This window comes from Culex quinquefasciatus, chromosome 2 (assembly GCF_015732765.1).
Source record: "Culex quinquefasciatus strain JHB chromosome 2, VPISU_Cqui_1.0_pri_paternal, whole genome shotgun sequence".
NCBI lineage: Eukaryota > Metazoa > Arthropoda > Insecta > Diptera > Culicidae > Culex > Culex quinquefasciatus.
The window spans coordinates 195,646,781-195,668,697 of NC_051862.1; the positions used below are offsets into that span (position 1 = coordinate 195,646,781).

Consider the following 21,917-nt stretch of genomic DNA (forward strand, 5'->3'; position numbering starts at 1 on the left):
TTATATTTTTTTGGAAAATATGGATTTTTGGAAAAAATAGTATTTTTTGAGAAAAATAGTGATTTTTGGGAAAAATAGCGATCTTTGGAGAAAAAAAATCAAAATTTCATGAAAGACCTCATTGTTTATGCAAAATTGAATTCGCAAGTACTTTACAGGTATTTTTTTTAAAGGGTCCCGTGTTCAAGATATGGTCACCGAATTTTTAATTTCAGAGAAATATTTGCAGTATTTCAATTTTTGAAACGAGGGAACATTTCAGAAAAAAATTGAAAGAGTTAAGAAAATTTGCATTGATAATTTTTCAATAAACTGCGAAATGGTTTTATTTCGCCGAAAATACTTAAATATTTTGAAAACTTATGATTGCAAAACAACTGGGCATGTATAAAATGAATTTTAAAATATTATTTTCATTCAAATAAAAAAAAAATACAAAAAATAGTCACTGTCCTAAGTTTTAGAAAATTGCTCTGTTCTGAAAAACAAGTGCACAACTAAATCCAACCCCGCGAGATCCGTTGATGTCTGGAAGCCTTAAACGATGACAGTGCACGTTTGCCATCGGTGGTTCCTTCACGGCTCCCCTGACTGACTGACTGACTGAAAGATTGACGACTCCGCGTTGAACGGCTCAAGCTCGGTCGTTGAAGTCATGACAAAAAAAAACGCCGCGCGCGTGAACTGCTCCCAAAACGCTGTGAGTTGTCTGCTTGCTGTCTGGGTTCACTTTTGCCTTGGGGTGGTTGTTCTGCGTCACCTTTGTTTTGATGACCGTCCCCATCAAGGCCTATCACACCACCGAGGTCGTACTGTTAGTGGCAGCAGCTTGGGGACAGGTGGTAGGTATGCATTAAGGTGTTTTGGTCGTGGCGGTTTCTTGGACTTGGAAGAAGCGCCAGCGTTCTTAAACGCGAGCAATTGTGCTGATTCATCTTCGATTTTAACAACTCTGGAACACCATGGTGATGACGTCATCGCAAATTAAATATGGTCCGAACTTCGGGAGGATTTAGGCCAAAGTGTCCAATGGATCACAAAGAGAGGAAGGGGGGTGGGAGGTTTGCAGCATGGAAAGCGAAGAAAATTGCTGTGGAGCGAAAAGAAAAACTACTTTTTATGGCGCAATAAAGTCGTCATTTCAGTCGTCTTGTCGTCAGTTGACTGGTAACTTGTGTTTGACTATACCCAACTGCGTGTGTTTTTTTTTACTCTCGAGCTTCAGTATTCAGTGTGCGAAACGAGACCGAAAGATTCGTCTCCATAAAATCTAATTATATTTATCAGCGGGCGATGAGATATTTACCATTCCGATGGCGCGCATGAGATGGGAGGAGCCGGGTGGAAGGACATCAAGATTCAGCAGTTCAACGAGTAAGGCAGGGAGGGTTGGTCGGTTGAAGAAATTGAAGTTTTTCTGGTGACGGCTATAAAATTGTTACATGTGAATATCAATGACAGTTGTTGTTTTGTTGAGATGGCCGTTGTACATAAAAAAAACATTTATAAAAAGCGTTAATTTTTCCAATATAAAGTAATTTAAATTACTTTAATTTTTGTGAAAATTTCACTTTTTACTCTGCACAAGAGTACATGACTTGCCGGACCATTTCGCTCAACACTGACCAACTTTTCTTACCTGTCCTCATGTGCCAGAATCCTACATTGTTGGCTGCAACGACCGTCCAGCATTATGCATTGTAATACCTGTGCTAATCCTGTTATGTTATTATAAGCAAACGTTCCTCGTTCATGCGTGCTGTTTTCTTTGCCTTTGTCGTCGTCGTCTTCATCGCTACATTCCTTTGCAGTTCTCTCCTTTCTTTTCTGCATAGATTAAGCCTTTTATTCGCCCTTTTTTCCTGAATTCTCAAGTACCCCTAAAGGTACGGTGTTTTGCAACAGTACCGTATGTGTTTAACTTGAAGATTTGCCAAATCGCCTTTATCTTCCCATTGTCCATGGCCCTTTCACGCCTTTTGGTTAAAAGTTAAGTACTGAAGAATTAAAAGTTTGGCAGAGTTACCTTCTCAGAATGGATTACTGCAGCGTTGAAAAGGTTGTTTTCGATCAACAACAAGGAATTACTTTTGACTCTATAAAACTCAATAAATTTCGAACTGAGTTACCTCATGTAACTGAAAACAGTCCATGTTACATCACTTGACGCTAGTCATGCGGCTCGTTACATGTGGCGTTGGCAGTGGAACCGACCATTACAGCAAACCCATTCTACCTCAAAACCCTTTCCGACCAACCCACTTGACCATTATGTGTACGGCACATTCCTATGACCGACCACCCACCCACTCTCCTCCCTGGTGGTTACGTTATAGCGCCTAGTTTTTTAAGTTTTCCAAATCGATAATCATGAAAAGTCGTACCTCATGATAAAGTTCTCCCTCCCCATCACACACAGCTATAGTTGAACGCATGTAAAAGCCATGTTATCCTCGAAGCAAATGGGAAAGAAGCATTTTTTTTTTGCCGTGGCTCCTCGTTTCATTTGTGCCATTTTCTAGATTATTGGTTACATCAGCTCAGCACCCCTCTCCCACCCAAACTTCATATGAGGTGAGCACATCGAACGAGCCTGCCAAGAAAGTTATAAAACGATTTCGAAAAAACGGAGAAAAAAAAAGCGCACTCCGGAAGATGCACACGTGAGGTTCAATTAAATCTGCATTCGAGACGGTGTGTCCCGAAAAACATGACTTTTTGGCATTTTTTTTCTTCAGTTTGAGAGTAACTAAGAAGAATGAGGAAAATGCTACAGATATAAAAAATACATACACCTTCTTCTCGTTCTGCCAAGTCATAGTTTGAGATGCAGCGGCAATTCAAGTTATGCACGTACACTGAAAATTGAACCAGAATAAAAGAAAACCGTGGGTGGTATGTTGGCTTACCTCACGTACAAACTAGGTTTGTTACCGTTAAATTGCATACCCCTATGAGTTTGGGAAGATCACACGTAAACGAAATACATCAATAAGCCCAAAGCATAAAAATTAAGAATCTGCTGAAATCTTGTATTTGAGAAACAGAAAAAAAATCGGTTGTTAACTTGTATCCCATTTTTGAATTTTGAAAAATCAGGTTTTAGGGGAAAGTGGGGAAATTGTAACAAGCTAAGGAAATGCTCGTTACAACCTATTAAAAACGCAAAAAGTTCTGTCGGTTTTTTTGATAGTCATCTTATTCCAGGTCTTGACTAAGGCTTTAATAGAACAAGTTTTTTCAAAAATCCTGTTTTTTTAAATAAAAAATTGATTTAAAAATTTTTGATTTTCCGTATGTTCTACTCTACTAGTGGGGCAAGACGAACAACCCGTTGGGGCGAGAGGATCAGTGCATGAAACAATATGTTCATTTGCTAACAATTGAACTGTTATCACTTAGATACATCAGATTACACCCAAAGGAAAAATATATATCAAAATCTGCAACAGTGGATTTGCTGCAGAAAATGTTACATTTTCTAACAGTTTTTGCAGCATACTCATAGCTCATTTTTGCCCACGTGTAAACATGTCAGCGATCTGCAGTACTCACCATGCTGGCGCGTCCCCGAGCAACACTCCAGAGAGAAGATTATGCTGGTGCTCTGTCCCTCTCAATTCATCAAGTGTCCATGGCGCGGTGGTAGCGTCTTGGACCAATAATAAAGAAGTTGATGGTTCAATCCTCGTTCTGTTTAGGTTTTTTTTTCTCCAATACAATCAATCAGCCGTCGGTAATGTCGATAATTGTCGGTAACGGGCAAAAATGTCATACCCCTATATCGCAAAAAATGCATGAGGACAGATTTCATGCAGATTCTGATATACTTTCATGCCGTCATGCATCACAATCATGCGACTGCCAGTTGGGTGTATCACTATATTTTGCATGGAATTTTTTTTAACAATTGTTTATCACTTTTTAAGTGCTTTCATGTATTTATTTCACAATAAAATATGTTGTTGCAGCAATTCGTATATTTTTCCATACTAAAAATCCATGTGGTACACATGCCCCACCTGAACATATATTTTAAAAGCTCTCAACAAAAATAGCCAAAAATTAAATCAAACTTTATAATAGATGCAAGTCATTGGTAGGGACACTACCGTCAGAGGGGGTGACTATGGGTCAAAAAACGAAACACCTCTCGAAATTTCTTAAAAACAAAAACAATTTAAATAACATCGAAAATCTTTTAACGTAGATTTGTTCTTAGATAGTTTACTAACATTTTCCCAAAATATGGTCGATTTTGATGAACACTACCTTAAATGCCAATTGTTTGAAAATTGACCCAATCTCACCCCTTAGAGGGGGTGACATTGGGTCAAATGAAACTAAAATGATGCTGAAATACAAAGATATGGTAAAAACAAATCATCCAACAGCGTTTCTTGTTCGAGGGAATCGTATTGACACGCTACAATGTTTGAAGTGGAGATTTTCAAACATTTGGGTAGTTTTCGAGCAATTCTAACAAAAATATTAGAAAAATGTTTTTTCGAGAGTTCATTTTTGGCCAAAAACGTACCCCAACTTTAGACATCTGCCAAAATAACAGGAACGAATTTTTTTCAGCGAAGTCATCTTAAGATGTCCCCTACACAACCTTTTTAACAGAATTCAGTTTCATTGAAAAGAATCTGAGAAATGGTAAAATCCGTAAAAAATCACTTTGACCCAATCTCACCCCCAGACCCAATGTCACCCCCACTGACGGTACTGAACTATGAAAAATAGCATTTTGATAAAATGAGGCTTAAAACCTAAGCCTTATTTTGTACTTTCCAAATATTATAAGAAAACAAAGGTTTTGAAAAAAAAACTTCATTCAATCTTATGCCAAGTAGCGTTTACGTCGTTTTGGCAGTTATGTGGTAGTAGAATCAGCTAATTGCATTGCTAGCAACAATTCCTCATACTGGAAATAAACAAAATTGTAAACATTACTACGAGCGATTGTTCCTCTTGTCCCATAAGGTCGTCTTGCCCCACCTTCCCCTACTCTAACATTTAACTAATCACAAGATCCTCTGTAATTACTCTTACTGCCCACCATTGAAAAAACGGCTAATATCCACTTTTGGCAAAAACGAGATATTAGCACCAGGTGGTAGAGGATGTTCCAACGCATCTTCTGGAACTTGAATTTTATTGAAATAGTGTTCCGACTTGGCTGCCGATGCGAAAAACCAAAAGGCTAATATGCCACTCTTATGGGAAATTGCCTTGACGGAGATTTTGTGACAAACACTAAAACGCGTTTTTCTCGGAATACTTGATTTGGCATAATAGCCGAATTTTCAATTATGGGCAGCTTAGCTTTAAGTAAAATGTAATTACAAAAGCCGACTCGGTCCTAACCAGGTCCCAGCACCTAAAAGGACCTAATAGAAAAAAATAGTTTATAGAAAAAAAAACATTTAACTAACCGTTTTGCACGTTTAAGGAAACCCTATGATAAAATTTCAAAATATTTTTTTTGTAATAATCTTTTTAAGTACACAGCAAATTTTGGATTTCCATTTTAGTAAAATAAATTACTGAATGCGATTCAGTAATCATCACTTTTGTTGAAATTCGGTAAATAATATACAAAGACATTGCTGAAAAATAACAGAAAATCTGTCAAACTGAAATGTCACTTTTGACTAATTGTTTGGATGCTTCCGAGAGAAAATCCTCTTTCAAATGTGTGTTTTTTTAACTTGGTATTGTGATCTTTAGAAACCAAGTTAAGAAAAGTGTGAATAACAAATGCCTTGATGCTAACCACCTGTTGTTTAGGTTTGGACTATTGATAAAATAAATGTATAAATAACAGTACTGGAAACATTCTTAATGACAAGCAAAATCAAATTTAAAAAACTGAAATAACATAAACGATTGCTGAATCTTCAGCAAATGGTCTGTAAAACTGCCACAAGAAAATTACTGGATTTTCAGCAAAATAATTTGACGTTTCTTTTGCTGAAATTTCCGTTGTTTTGACAACCATTTTACTGAAATTTCAGTAACTCATCTGTCAAAGTGACAAATATCAGTTAACTGAGAATTCAGTAAAATCAGACTGGTGGCGAGCTTGTCAAAAATTGTAAGTTTTTGATGTTGTGTTGTGTATCGTAAAAAACATGTAAACATAATACCGACAAGCTGACTTTTTTACAAATATTTTTTTTCTTTTATAAGTTATTTTTATAAAGCAATATATTTTTTCACCCACAAAACGGTTGGATGACATTTTATTTAACTAATTCGATATTTTTTTTACAAAACATATTCAAAATAGTTCATAAAACATTTATTTTTAAATTATTTTTCAAAAAAACATTTTTTCATATGCACATTTGCTGGCACTCTTACCCTATATTAGCGTCGAAAGGGTAAAGCGACCAAAAAATGGGGGCCACGGTCCAGCCAATGTAAGTATCACGGTCCATACATACGATTTGACAATCTTGCCATCAGGCTGAGTAAAATGTAAATTACTGAATCGTTTACGGAAATTTCAGTAAATATAATTCAATGAAACTTTACTGAATCTCAGCGAAAAAAATTGGTGTGTTGGTTTAAAAAGACAAAGAATTCCATCTTTTGCAACTTGTTATTACATTTTATATCAAAATGGTTAAAAATACAGTTTTCTAATGATGATAAATTATAATTTCCTTTCAAAAACTAATTACTTTACCTTTCTAAAGTTACAGTGTGACACTTCTTCACTTTCTGCAAGCAACGCTCATAAATTTATTAAATTAGTTCCTTATTAAAACTCCTACAAACAAAAAATCTATCTAAAGATCTCCAAACATCCTAAAATGCAACCCACACAAAATCGTATTCGTATCAACAAATCATTCTCCCTTTTACGCTCAACAACGTGTGAGTAAATTTTCCACACCAACCCCCCTCTCCCCCCAACAACTTCTGGCTGCTGCTGTCTTCACCAGCCCGAAAGCGCCGCCAAAGTGAGTGCAATTTATCACCCTAATTGCTTCCCGAAACGCGCTTCGTACACACAAACAAGCCATCGTGCACGAAGGACCGTCACAAAAAGGGAAGGAGAACCGAGCCAAAAACGCATTCTCTTCCGGAAATTCGTCGCGAGCCGAGCCGACGCAACGCAGAAGAAGATGATGAAAAGTGCGAAAAACCGACCAGCAACGCAAAAACATACATCATCACCGTCGTCGTAGTACGTGTCTGCCAACAATGCAACGATTGCATCGCATGTGCAGTGCGATGAAGTGTGTGCAAGCACAAAGTGTGTAATTTCTTGCCGATTTTTATCCGGACAAGGGCACGGTGAAAAAAAGATTTTGTGTTTTGTTTTAAGATGTATAAAACACAATAGAAAATTAATTAATTAATTATTCGCTCTACAGCATTGCCTTGGCATTCTCGATTGCGAGATTCCTACTCGAAACTAAGTGTCTTATGGCTTGATTGTTGCGGCAAACCTCTTTTTACACCTTAGCTTCCATCCACCCCGGGATTCGAACTAACGACCTTTAGATTGCGAGTCCAACTGCCTACCAGCGACTCCACCGAGGCAGGACCCAGGGGAGACGACTCCTACATCCGGACTGAGCTAACGACCTAACCCTTTAGGTTAGACCGGGGCCAACATTTACTTCCCCATCCGACGGAAGGTGTGGTCAGACAAATCTTGTCTCGAAAAATTCCACCGGGACCGCCTGGGATCGAACCCAAGCCGACTGGGTGAGAGGCAACCACGCTTACACCGCCACCACGGTCCTCACAATAGAAAAAACACAATAATAAAAAAAACAACAATGCACAATGTATATTAAAATCTTCAAAATACACAAATAAAATATGGAGATTGCAAAAAACTAACACAACTTTACTAACACTTCAAATGAAATGCAAAAAAATACCCTGAAATCATTTCATACTTCAAATTAAAATACTTGAGCGATGACATAACTTCTTTTTAAATTCCAACTTTATAGATTTTCTTTAAAACCATAAATTAAACTTTTTAAAGTCCTTAGGCTTATTACATAATAAGTCTCAACAACTTTCTTCATAATAAGCTATACAACTTTCTTCAAGACAACAGAAATCCCAATAATATTCCTGAAAAAGTAAATTTAAGGAAACACCCTAATCGAGGACCACCCTAATTTTCAACCAAGCCTAAAGTTCAAAATCAAACCATCCACTTTAACGACACCCGGGTTTTTTGTGGTCTCTATTGCAAGTTTCTGCTCGAACCTAGGAGTTCAAGGGCTTGAATGGGGAGAGCACCCAAACCTATTTTTACTCCAAGGAACCTTCTACTCCAGGGCTCGAACCTTTGGATTGCGAGTCCAACCGCCGCCAAAGTTGTCCCTTTCAATTTGCAACAACTCTTCTAAAGCCTTTCAAAGCTCCAAAACAGCAACATATTTCAGAAAATCAATTTCCTCTTAATTTTGAGATCTGGACCACTCTGCATTGTCTTTGGTAAAATTCCTCAAAAAAGAAGTCATATTCAACCATCAAAATTTAAAAAAAAAACATTTCAAGTTGTGCATAAGTAGGTATGTTTTTTGCAAACTAAATTATTTAATCATTCATTTTTATTTTTTTACAACTTTAAAACAAAAATTTTTTTGCTGTGCGCACTCTGTGAATCGCAGTACCTGGCAGTTATTTGCTCAATCGGCGTTGTCGCGTCCGAAACAAATCATCCAGAAAAAAGGCGAGAGAAGAGTTACCACACATCACGAAGAAGAAAACAACTGTCGGCAATGCTCAAAATCCTAACCCCGAGAGTGGGGTGGGCAGCTTAAGGTACGACACCACTTGCCCACACACTCAAACCAAGCTCAGACGCGATCATACGCTGAGCGCTCAAGGAAGATCCACCGCGAGCAAGGTGAGCAAAGAGGCGATCGCGTCAAAGAAGAGGCAAAACCATTAAAAAATTTAACCAATACGATTCAAGTAAAAACCGGACAACCGAAAAAACAAGCAGCGACGACGACCACGTACGGTTTTCTATATTTCATTTAAATTCACTCCAAATGAAATTTATTCTCTAATGCCATCTCTTTCGCGGCGAGCGCTCTCTCAGTACTCACTCATTGATTGACCGAGAGGCGCTCGCGTACACACATACTCGAGCTTGACCGATCAACTGAATGAGGGGGTTGAGAGAGGGCCCCCTTGGTCACTAGATTCCTCAAAAGTTGTCCAAAATTCAAACACATCAAAAGACTGCTCGCTCAAAGAAGAGCAACTTTGCTCGTGAATCACTCGTGAGTGTTCCGAAAAGTGTGTGCAAACAGACGAGGCAAAGCAAAAACTATAATATTCGTCCACACAAGAAGACCGGGAAATTTGTTATTGCTGCAATCGAATTCAAGTAAGATCGTGCTCCCCCAATTGAGCAGAGCGAGACGACCCCAGGCTCCACCGGAGCCGTCTCGCTCATTTTAATAGCTGAGTTACCCCCTCTCCCATACCACACTTGAAAAAGCAAACGCCACACAATTGCACACACTTGTTCTAAACCCGTTCGCGAGCGCGCTCCCTCTCTCCGTCTTTCTAATCATCCTCATTGATGAAGAGCAGCAGCAAGCACACTCATCCTCCTTCGCAACAAAACGCGCGCTCGCTAGTGAACCTCATCCGAATGAGCGAGGTAAACAAAAATCGCTCACGCTCTCGCGCGAGTGAATTCCATCGTTGGCCGCTCGCGCACGGAGGGAAATCGTGCGGCAAAAGCGCATGAGCTCCCGCAAAAATTGCAACAAAAAGAAATGTTTGAAAGATTGAAAGAGGAAAATAAAAGCAGGAATTGCATGTAACGGAGAAAGAGACTTGCTCAACGAACGGAGAAGATAAGGGTTTCTTGTTACACACACACCCTCGGCAATAACCTTAACGCAGGTAGACGTTTTTTTTCCTCGTACCCGAAAGGACCTGCAATTTATTGGGTTTTCTTGCTTCCAGGACCCTATTTTTCTATGCTGCACAGAGCTCTAATTTATGGTTTCGAATGCAACCAATCGAAACCGAACGAAACGAGCACCTGAATAATATCCTACGTTCAGGTGAAAGTGTTTGAAGTTGAAGATTTTCGGCGAGATGATGCGGATGGTTAAGGGGAAAAAGAAACGAGCGATGCATTTCTTCAAGAGGGTTGACACAGTTGTGTGAAGAGGATGGGATTTTGTTTTTTTCTCTGATGGATTTTTGAGAAAATTGACTACTCATGCGGTGTGGTTTGAATGCGTCATTGCGATGATTTTAGAAGATAAATTTGAAATGAATTGAATGTTTTGTTCGTTTCATAAATTTGATTGTTGCAAAAAATAATTTGAAAGGAATTAGAAAAAACTTTAACGTTGAAAACAATTAAATCGAAGTAGCCGAAGCCGAAGTCTAGGATTAATCATTTTTAAAATATCAATTCTTTCAGGATTAAATAAATCAAAATGAGATACCCACAGTAAACCATTTTATTTAGTGACAATTATAATATTACAGCCTCAAAAACGCACAAATCGCTCTTAAATGAAGTGATTAATTTTCAAGTTATTTCTGGCCGATTTTAAAATTGCTCATTTACTTCTTATAATTTTCTGAATGATTTCAAAACGAATCATAATTAATTTATTTAGTAAACAATGTTAAAAAGCGAAAATAGCACGATTCAAACAAAAAGTTGTCAGATTGGGCCAAAAATTGCTGTAGGGGTTTCTTAGCCAAAATTATTAGAACCATATTTATTTGTTTGGCGAATAGAGTGTTTTATAAGGATAATCCAAAAAATTACAGTTTTCATCGATTTTCGAAAAAAAAACATATTTTTCATCAACCGATTTTAGTTCTCTTGGACGCAATTGGGACCTAAAATGAAGCTTAGATTGCTGATAATATTGTTTACAGCGATAAAGCCCTCTGTACAACCACAAAGAGTTTAAAATGGGTTTTAAAATCAATTTTGAAAAATTAACCTCGTCCAAGTGGACCATAGTTAATCCATTGAAAAAATACTGTCTTGCCATTAAAAAAAAAGTGAAAAAAAGTGATCAGAAATGGTTTTTGATCGTGTTTTTTACCGTTGTACATAACAATTGACATAGGGCTTTAGTACCCAATTGAAAGGTGATCAGATAGACTTTTAAGGAAAAATGAAATGAAGCTCTGAAAATCTTGCCGAACATTTAATAATGTCGTATAAAAACCTAGGACTCTGGACCAAAGAGCCTATGTTTTAAATTATTTTTTTCATATTCCGGTAAACACTCGTTGAGCAAAAGCCGAGAAAAGCAAGTGCATATTTTTAATCAAATTGAATTGAATCAAATTGAAAAGTTTATTAACCATTTTCTAGGCATCCACTTATCCACTCTTATCTCTCGTTGCAACAAAATTTAATACCGCACTTTTTTATCCATAATTAATGTGATAAATTCAACCCCCAATGGTTGGTCACTTTTTCGTTTGACACTTTTTTAGTTTGTACCCCGCTGGTTGGTCACTATCAAAACAAACGTTTGGTAGTGTGTGTGAACTCCATGTAAAAGGGGTATCAAACTAAATATTGACCCCGTTCGTTTGACAACAGTTGGTGTCAAACCATCGGGGTTTGAGTGTAGAATTTGATTTGAACGTTTTGATTTGCCCATATGCTACGATATTGATTGCTCAGTCAGTACACCCTTATCAAAAATCATGATTTTTTGAGTTCCAAATCCCACTTTTCATACGATTTTTTGAGCTCAGGTACTACAACCATAAAAATGGTTATATGGGTTGAACTGAAAAATTCGTATGAAAAGTGGGATTTGGAACTCAGAAAATCATGATTTTTGGTAAGGGTGTATTCGGTATCAGGAACCTCAGCTGATAATCCAGCTATCACTGCATTGAAAATTTTCATTTTAGAGCAGTTCTCTAGGATTTCGGTCATTCGATTTTTTTTTGTATTTTTTAATTCGACTGAAACTTTTTTGGTGCCTTCGGTATGCCCAAAGAAGCCATTTTGCATCATTAGTTTGTCCATATAATTTTCCATACAAATTTGGCAGCTGTCCATACAAAAATGATGTATGAAAATTCAAAAATCTGTATCTTTTGAAGGAATTTTTGATCGATTTGGTGTCTTCGGCAAAGTTGTAGGTATGGATACGGACTACACTAGAAAAATAATACACGGTAAAAAAATTTGGTGATTTTTTATTTAACTTTTGTCACTAAAACTTGATTTACAAAAACACTATTTTTATTTTTTATTTTTTGATATGTTTTAGAGGACAAAATGCCAACTTTTCAGAAATTTCAGGTTGTGCAAAATCATTGACCGAGTTATGAATTTTTAATCAATACTGATTTTTCAAAAATCGAAATTTTGTCGTAAATTTTTCAACTTCATTTTCGATGTAAAATTAAATTTGCAATCAAAAAGTACTTTAGTGAAATTTTGATAAAGTGCACCGTTTTCAAGTTATAGCCATATTTAAGTGACTTTTTGAAAATAGTCGCAGTTTTCATTTTTAAAATTAGTGCACATGTTTGTCCAGTTTTGAAAAGCTGAGAAAATTCTCTATATTTTGCTTATTCGGACTTTGTTGATACGACCTTTAGTTGCTGAGATATTGCAATGCAAAGGTTTAAAAACAGGAAAATTGATGTTTTCTAAGTCTCACCCAAACAACCCACCATTTTCTATCGTCAATATCTTAGCAACTAATGGTCCGATTTTCAATGTTAATATATGAAACATTTGTGAAATTTTCCGATTTTTCGAAAAAATATTTTCAAAATTTTCAAATCAAGACTAACATTTCAAAAGGCCAAACATTCAATATTACGCCCTTTTAAAATGTTAGTCTTGATTTGAAAATTTTGAAAATATTTTTTCGAAAAGATCGGAAAATTTCACAATTGTTTCATATATTAACATTGAAAATCGGACCATTAGTTGCTGAGATATTGACGATAGAAAATGGTGGGTTGTTTGGGTGAAACTTAGAAAACATCAATTTTCCTGTTTTTAAACCTTTGCATTGCAATATCTCAGCAACTAAAGGTCGTATCAACAAAGTCCGAATAAGCAAAATATAGAGAATTTTCTCAGCTTTTCAAAAATATTTTTTTCAAAACTGGACAAACATGTTCACTAATTTTAAAAAATAAAAAACTGCGACTATTTTCAAAAAAGTCACTTAAATATGGCTATAACTTGAAAACGGTGCACTTTATCAAAATTTCACTAAAGTACTTTTTGATTGCAAATTTGATTTTACATCGAAAATGAAGTTGAAAAATTTTACGACCAAAATTTCGATTTTTGAAAAATCAGTATTGATTAAAAATTCATAACTCGGTCAATGATTTTGCACAACCTGGATATTTCTGAAAAGTTGGCATTTTATGTCCTCTAAAACATATCAAAAATAAAAAAATAAAAATAGTGTTTTTTGTAAATCAAGTTTTAGTGATAAAAGTTAAATAAAAAATCACCAAATTTTTTTACCGTGTATTATTTTTTCAGTGTAGTCCGTATCCATACCTACAACTTTGCCGAAGACACCAAATCGATCAAAAATTCCTTCAAAAGATACAGATTTTTGAATTTTCATACATCATTTTTGTATGGACAGCTGCCAAATTTGTATGGAAAATTATATGGACAAACTAATGATGCAAAATGGCTTCTTTGGGCATACCGAAGGCACCAAAAAAGTTTCAGTCGGATTAAAAAATACAAAAATTAAAATTGAAGAAAAAAGACCGATTTCGTAGAGAATTGCTCTTTAGCCAAAACTTTCACAAAAATCCCACGTGTTATATGGAACTACCGTACACATTCTACGAATCGTTCTTTGAAGAAGTCACCCGGAATTCCTTTTTCGGACTTTCCAAACTAGTGACCCGCCAAATACCAGTGTTTGCTGCTTTGAACTGGGTCCTAAAATGAAGCTTAGATTTCTGATATTATTGTTTACAGCGATAACGCTTATTTTTCTGGGTACAATGACTTTTTGTACGACCACAAAGAGTTTAAAATGGATTTTAAATCAATTTTGAAAAATAAACCTCGCGGTCCTTCTTGACAGAAAAGCTCCTACTTGACAGAAAATGTTGTCTAGTCATTTTTTATTTTTTATTTTTTTTTGCATTAAAATGAAAAAAGTGATCAGAAATGGTTTTTAATCGTGTTTATTACCGTTGGACATAAATATTGACATAGCGCTTTAGTACCCAATTGGTTTTTCCCTCTTCCCAACATCGTCAAGAGGTTTGCGTCAGTTTATCATAAGACGAGTGTCCACTACTACTTCATCGAATAGGACCACTACCAGGACCCTGCTGTTATAAAGCGTCGCAAGCTGCTACTAGAGTGGATATTGACAAGCATTATGTTTTACGTGTTTTATTTTTGAAAATATCGTGTATTTGTTGAAAAAATTAAGAAATCAAAATTAATAAATTGTAACACTTGCTGAAGTCACCTCTCAGAACCATCCTCCCACAGAAAAAGAGACGACACCACCAGGAAGGAAGAAGCCCGGAGCTCCGAACATAAAGTACTCCGCACACGAAGCCAGTGGATCACCCGAAGTTGAATAGTGGTCATTAGACGAGCGAGACCGCGTGCTCCAGCCTGAGCAATTCGTCTCGCTCTGGCTCATACAACACAGTATTTCGGGGGGCATCACGTTTTTTTTTTGTCCGAAGGAGCTCAATGGGTGGGCGGTTGGGGATTTGCCCGTAAACTTTTGACTCATGAAGGTGAACGCTGGCCCGCTCTAAACAATAACAACACACATTTGAAGAGGAGGAAGAGCAGAGAGTTGAGTGACGAACGGGCACTCAAAGGATGTTGAGCGATTTGTTTTTCTTTCGATTCCGCTTTGAATGTCCTTTGAGTTGCACAAGGTGAGTGCCGCTCATGAATGAGCACGCTCGCTCTCTCGCTTGTGAGTTCACGCCGTTCTTCCTTCCTCTCTCATTCGCACGGCCGAGTTCTTTGAACGGTCGTACGTACTTACGTGAGTACTTACAGCTTTTTGCGCTTTGCTCAATCATTCATTCGGTAACGCTCGCATCGTGTGCATCGTGTTTTTACGCTCTTATTCAGTGCGCGCGTGTAAGTGTGCGAGAGAGGGAGAGCGCGAATCGAGTTGCTCATCATCGCACACACAGAGGCTCCTCCAGTCGGACGTTCAGTGTGCGTTGAGGGCGCACTTGAAGTTCAGTTGCACAGCGTGTCGTGTCGAGGGAGGAAGTGTGTAGGGAACCCACCTGGCTTGCTACGGTACACACAACCGGGTCTCGTGTCAACGCCGACTACTACTACTCCGGCGGCGGCTCACAATAGTGAGAAGTACCTGTTCGCGACAACACAACAAGATCAAGCGGGGTTCACCGGTGACAGCAGCGCGGGGCCGTCTCCAGTCTGCAGGTCGCGCTTCGCGAATCCGGAACACGTTCGTTCCGCGCCGTGACGGAAAGGCAATCCGCAAACCAATACAAAACAAGCCTAATCTCGGGAGTGTGTGCGGTTCGCGGAAAAAAACAAACGACACGAGGAAAACAAAAGCAAGATAAACAACTAGTGACAGTTTGTGGACAGTGTCAAAAGTGCAGAAAGTGAGCGGTTTTTTGGAAAAGAAAAAAGAGATACCGGAAGCAGATGAAGCAGTGATAACCGGTGAAGATTTGGTTAGTGTTTGGAGCGTGAAGATTGGGGTAGCAAGAACAACATCTTTAAGTTTTGTCAATTTACAAACAAATTTGAGCCAAATTCACCAAAGAAAACCAAGATTTTAAGCGCTTTGCGCACGTCAATTCAGCCCTGCGACACCTTACCTATATCAATGTTCACATTGATAGCGTTTGACGTATCAAAGTAAGCAACGCAAAAGGTATGGTTTGCCGGACTGAGTTGAGCGCGTACTTATAACTCTACGGGATCAACTCGGATCGCTTTGCGATCTTCGGCAATTTTTAAAAGTATCTTGAATTCTATACAACAACTGCTTCTCGATTGAATCTAGTGTTTACTTTGGCTCAAATTTGACCAAAACTCCGGTTCGAACCCAGTGACACGAGCGTACACCGTGAAGATCTGCAATCTTAACAACTCTTGCGGTGCCCGCGGACAAATTTGTGGCGCATTTTATGAATGTCATTGATGAATCGCTCGCGCCTTATCGATTAATTTGCCGGAGCTGACCGAACGCTAATGACGGCGATAACGCCGCAGAGACGTTGTCCGCCCAGAAAAGCAATTAATTTCATCGTGTGCAATCAACGTACCATCTATATTTCCAGTATCAGTGGAAGAGTTGTGTTTGATAAAAAAAAAGTAGAACATACTCTTTATTAATCAAAAAATGCTGCCGCTATTTACCGAACTCTGCTGATAAGTGCCGCGCACACCGGGAAGACTCTTCATCACGGGCTGTCACGTCGAAACGAATTGTTTTCATAATTACTATTTTTAAATTGAATTATTAACTTTGAGGGCATCGTGATAGAGAGTGACGAGAGAGAAAAAAATGATAGTCAAAACCAATCAACGCGCCAAGAACACGCGGCTTGCGAGTGTTTGTGATTGATAAAACAAATGAAACTTTTTCCTCCCGCGTCGCTAGCAAAACCAAACAAAATACTCGTAATTAATCAACAGTTTGATTGATTTTGATTAAAAACGAATGATAACGGCGGCGCATCCTCACGCGTGTTCGGACGCTCAAGTCCGCGGTGACCAGAAGTGACGAGGAAATTTTTTAAATTAAATCATTTTTTTTTTTCGCGCGCGCTCTCGTTTCACGCTCTCTAGTGCATGTGTTTGTGTCGTTGTCGTCATATTTGTCAAGTGGCCCCCTTCGGTGCAGTGCGGAACAAAAACAATGCAGAAAATGTTGTCGTCGTAGTGCTTCGGATTATGAACGTTGCACTGCACATACCAAATCGCCGAAGGCCGTCGCCTGTCACCGTCGTCATTCGTGAAAGGCGCGCGAGCTCTATTTGAAACCTGACCTGACCTGCTGCGCCGTTTCAGCTAACGCCAACCAACTTCAAGGGTTCCTTCAATCCTCCAGATATTGATGGTAGATATGCAATGCGAATCTCTCGGCTTACCCCACTCTCTCTTCAAGCGTCGTAGTTTCACCCTAATCGATACGGTCCGCGGCGATTAATCGATCGATCTAATGCAGCTATAGTCAGCTGTTCTATCCCTCCCTATGGTTTGTCCTTAAATCCCATAAATCTCTTCTCCACCGGAGAGTACGGTGAACCCCGGAAAAGGGCCCGTCTTTCGCACTTGTGCGCGCGGTACCCGGAAAAGTTGAACGGTCGGTAGGGAGACCACAGTGACGGAAAGTTAGGGAAATTATCAGAATTTATCATTTTTTAAATTTGTTTTTCTTAAAAATGTATGATTTCAAAAAAAAAAATCATTGATAAACTTGTTAAAACTTTGCTTAATTTATTTGTAAAAAAAATTATGATTTTCTTCGAGCAACTTGAATTTACTTAAAAATACCAAAAAAACAAATTATTCAAGAATATGTAAATAAAAACATTATAAAACAGTTTATTTTAATTTCAAATAGATTTTCAAATAGATTTTTATTTGTTAAATGACGGAATTATTCTCAATGAATGCAATTCAGTTTTTGAAATGCCCTTCTCAGACGATTGATTAGCCATTTGACATCAAAATTGTTCAAAATTTTGCTAGTCTAGTCTGATTTTTTTCCAATGTTCAACCGTACTTCAAAGGATTTATTTAAAACTATAAGTAACAAAAATCTAGTTAAAATACCTGTATATATTTTGTATAATATACAAATTTACTAGATCCAGTTTATATATTTTCTTAAAAAATAAACCATTTTTTATTAAAAATATTGTTTATAAAACTTGTTTTTCAGATCTTCGAATATTTTAAGAAATGTTGTAATAAAAAGAGAAATAAATAAAAATAAATAAAATTTCATAAATATTTTACTATCCATACCATTAAATCAGATATAATTCATTTTTAAACTAAGAAATTTCAAGTTTGAGATTATAACTTCGTGAAATAGTTCATAACTTTATGAAGTGCATATCATGGTTTTTCAACCATGATGTCATGAATTTGTTTACGTTTCCAAAGAAAGGGGTTTCGTGATTTTTTGTTCACGGGAAAGCTTTTTAGTTTGCCATTATTTTCCATATATTTTATTTATAATCTAATTTTGAGGTTTGACCGTGATTATTCGTTTTATGTAAATTTCCATATCTAAGATCAATTTTGAAAAGAATTGTTGACAATCATTGAGATCAGAATTGTGTCACACTAAATGTTCAAAAATTTGAAAAGAAAAAAATGCCGTGAGCATTTTTAATTGTGTATGCTTAAAATCCATAAACAAATATCTCAATAAAAGATAACGATGTAATAACAACCTAACTAAGCAAATTTTGAATGATAATGTTTTGCAAGAAAAATTTATTGGTTTAATTTTTTTCCATCACTTGTAATAAAGATTTAACAGAATATAACTGAAATTCCAACAACATGAAATTGAAGTAAAAACGCTTTTTCATTTTAGAGAGATTTCAGCAAAACTTTTTAGCTAATAAAATTTGACTTAGTTTAAAATATCAGTGATAAAGGACAAAGTGTGAATAATTTTCTATTAATTAAATATAAAAAAAAATCTTCAAGTGGAACAATCATACCAAAAAATAAATAAAATTTAGAAGTAGTTATTAAAGCAGTTGCAGTTAAAAGAAATCGTTTTAATTTTGTTTGATCAATAAAAGTTATTTTTTAACCATTTCAACAACCTTATCTTACTGTGCTCCGGCTCCGATATTCTCGATCTTACATAGTTTATTGATTTTCCCTCTCATTTTCCGCAAACACACACAAGCACACCCATTTCCAACCGTTCGGTCACGCTGCAACTGCGGAAAAATCGTGCAAATTAATCACCCACCCTTTGCGTTTCCTTATTTTCTCTCTTTCGGTGCCAAACTTTTCCCCGATAAAAAGATTCACCACACACACCATTGTGCCCCTAGATTTGGGCGCCGCCGATTCGACCGTGGCCGATCTTTCGGACACACACTAAATCGAATCGATATCTTTGCGCCCGGTTCTAAAAATAATATTCCATCATTCTCAGCAGATAGAAAAAAAGAAGTACATTTACCAACAAACGAAACGAAATCGCAGAATTATCGAAAACTCATAACTCAGGCTTTAATTATTAATCTGATTTTTTCCTTTCGGTTTTCCTCCTCCTCGATTCACCCTCACCCTTTTTTCTGCACCCAAAAAAGAACAGAATGTTAGACCTGAGGTTTATTGCGAAAATCACCCTCACCCGCTATCAGGATGAACAATGGGCCGCGCCGAAATGATGAACGCGAACCCTTTTTTCACCCACTTTTCCCGCCGCAGCGATCGGGCTACTTTGGAAGTTGCTCTGCTGAAAGTAGCAAAAGCAAGGAAGGGGGTCGCAGGGCAGGGACTAGAACATGGAAACTGTTTTAGGATGATGAGACTAGAATCGATGGAAAATGATACGATTTGGTGCCAGCCGATGCCACCGCCGCGAGCGAGTTCAATTGAATTGATTAGTTGGACACGAGGCTTGGCGATGGTCACGTGAAATTGGGCTAACTTCTTTGGTGAACATGGAGTGATTCAATTTATGTTCAAAGATATTAGATAATTTATTTTTAGAAGAATATGGAGTAAAATAATAAATTAAATGATTTTGAAAAAGGTAGCTTTGAATACAAAATGTAAAATTGAACGAGACAAATTAAATTGCTGCTTCATAGAATGTTGAACTATCAAAATTAATGTAAAATTCTATTACAAAACAATAAAAATTTTATGCAATTTTGAAAATCGTCCCAAAAACAATTAACAATAAAATTACAACTTTAATGCTAGTACCAAATTTAATTATTTTTCCTTATATTTTCTAAAAACAATTTTCACAAAAAAGTGTCCACCGTAACAGGAACTTATAAAAAATTGTGCATTTTGTAGATCAATATATTCACATTTTTTTAAAAATTGAAAATAAAATTTCAATGGTACATAACTAGACTTATTTTAAAACCAATCAATGCGCCATGAGTTTCCTTTGTAAAAAAAAAACTAAATTTCAAGCTGAATTTTCAAGAAATTGAATCAAAAAGAATCACGTAATGCTGTAAACATTATAAAAGTTATGCTGTTGCCAAAAAAAATCAAACCATCCACATTAACGACCCCCGGGTCTTTTGTGGTCTCTATTGCAAGTTTCTGCTCGAACCTAGGAGTCCGAAGGCTTGAATGGGGAGAGCACCCAAACCTCTTTTACTCCAAGGAACCTTCCACCCCAGTGTTTGAACTGACGACCTTTGGATTGTGAGTCCAACCGCCGCCAGCGATTCCACCGGAGTAGGCTTGGTTTGGTGTGTTATTTGTACTTATGGCATGGAGACGACTCCTACACCTGGAATGACTTAACGGCCTAACAACCAAGGCCGGGACCGACATTTTACTTCCTCATCCGATGGAAGGTTGCAGCAGATGGGAATCGAACCCAGAATCATCCGCTTACAAAGCGGACAGCGTAACCATTCGGCCACGCACTGCTACTGTATGCTGTTGCCACAAGTAGATAAAATTCAGTGAATTTATAAAAATATTTTATTTTTTTCGTTTCACGTCTTTTGTCAGCTCCCTTCTAAGTGTAAATCTGCTCACTGGGAATTCTGACCGGTAGGGGATGAGTTTTGACTAGCGGCGTGCTGGATTTCCAATCCAAAGGTCGTGAGTTCGATTTTTGTGTTTTTTACAAGTTTTTTTTCAATAAAATTTATTGTTTTTGGTAGAAATTTGAAAAAAAAACTGAAAACCCCAGCTTGGTTTATTTTATTTTATTCTTGAAAATATACATTTTGATAAATTAAATAAAATCTCCATGAGAAAGATACAACGAATTCAAAAGTGTAATTTAAATTTAGGCTTAAGATTATGATTTTTGTAAAAGAATACTAAATCAAATACAGCTGAAAAAGCTCAATTTGAGCAAGCATAAAACAATATTAGGGAAAACACATTTGTTAAATAGTTTTTAATACATTTTTTACAAGAAATCCACTGTCAAGGTAGAGTTGGAGGCATTTAAGGATTAATATTTATTGTGCCTAGGACAATCCTACAAAATGCAACCACACAGTTTTAAATAATGTAAATTTGGAAGCTGTAATTTTGGAAGGTTGAATATTACCACTTTTATGATGTAATTTTGCCTCAATTTAGACTGAAAAAGCGACATTACACCAGAAGAGAGGTAAAATTACACATTCCCAGAGGTAAACTTATACCCTTTTTTTACATAAAAGATGTACCCCTTCCCAGATGTGATATTACCATGATTTTTTTTCTGTGCAGAGGAAAGTATATCGGTCTAAAAGTTGGAAAATTACAAGTAAAAGATTTTTTAGATAGTCATCAAAAAACCGGGTGGTGCCAAAAATATAAGGATCGTCCAATCGGCAACAAACTTAGGTTTTTTGTTAACTTTCGATACACAGTAAAAAAAATCATGGTAATATTACATCTGGGAAGGGGTACATCTTATAAGTAAAAATAAATGTATAATTTTACCTCTTTTCTGGTGTAATGTCGCTTTTTCAGGCTAAATTGTGGCAAGATTACATCAATTAGTTCAAAATCGGTGATGGTCGAGTCCAAAAGTGTACCCAGTTGACTTGGAGTGACACATATTTAAAATTTTATCTATCTTTATGCTGTTTTAAGGTTTTTAATCAATTATAATTTTCATGTTAGATATTAGCCCGATGCAAATATTTTTCAAAGTTTTTGTCCCTCGACTCTGGCCGAGATCGACGGGGCAGGCACTTAAATTTCC

General features: G+C 36.9%; 1 protein-coding gene and 1 long non-coding RNA gene across 6 annotated transcripts in view; both read left to right on the forward strand.

The window, feature by feature from the left end:
* The first annotated feature begins 9,186 nt into the window (after positions 1-9,186).
* LOC119767972 lies at positions 9,187-10,126 on the forward strand. Its single transcript, XR_005277826.1, has 2 exons — positions 9,187-9,909; positions 9,973-10,126. It is a non-coding gene; the product is annotated as an uncharacterized LOC119767972 (long non-coding RNA).
* Positions 10,127-15,075: 4,949 nt separating this feature from the next.
* Positions 15,076-21,917, forward strand: part of LOC6039851 (protein abrupt) — an 86,651-nt gene continuing 79,809 nt past the window's right edge. For 4 of the 5 annotated variants that reach the window (XM_038257443.1, XM_038257445.1, XM_038257446.1 and 1 more), the window contains exon 1: positions 15,076-15,696. The gene's annotated coding sequence lies outside the window, so the exon portion shown is untranslated. Of the gene's footprint in view, positions 15,697-16,814; positions 17,091-21,917 lie in introns of those variants that run through there. The other variant, XM_038257444.1, reaches the window with a different exon arrangement.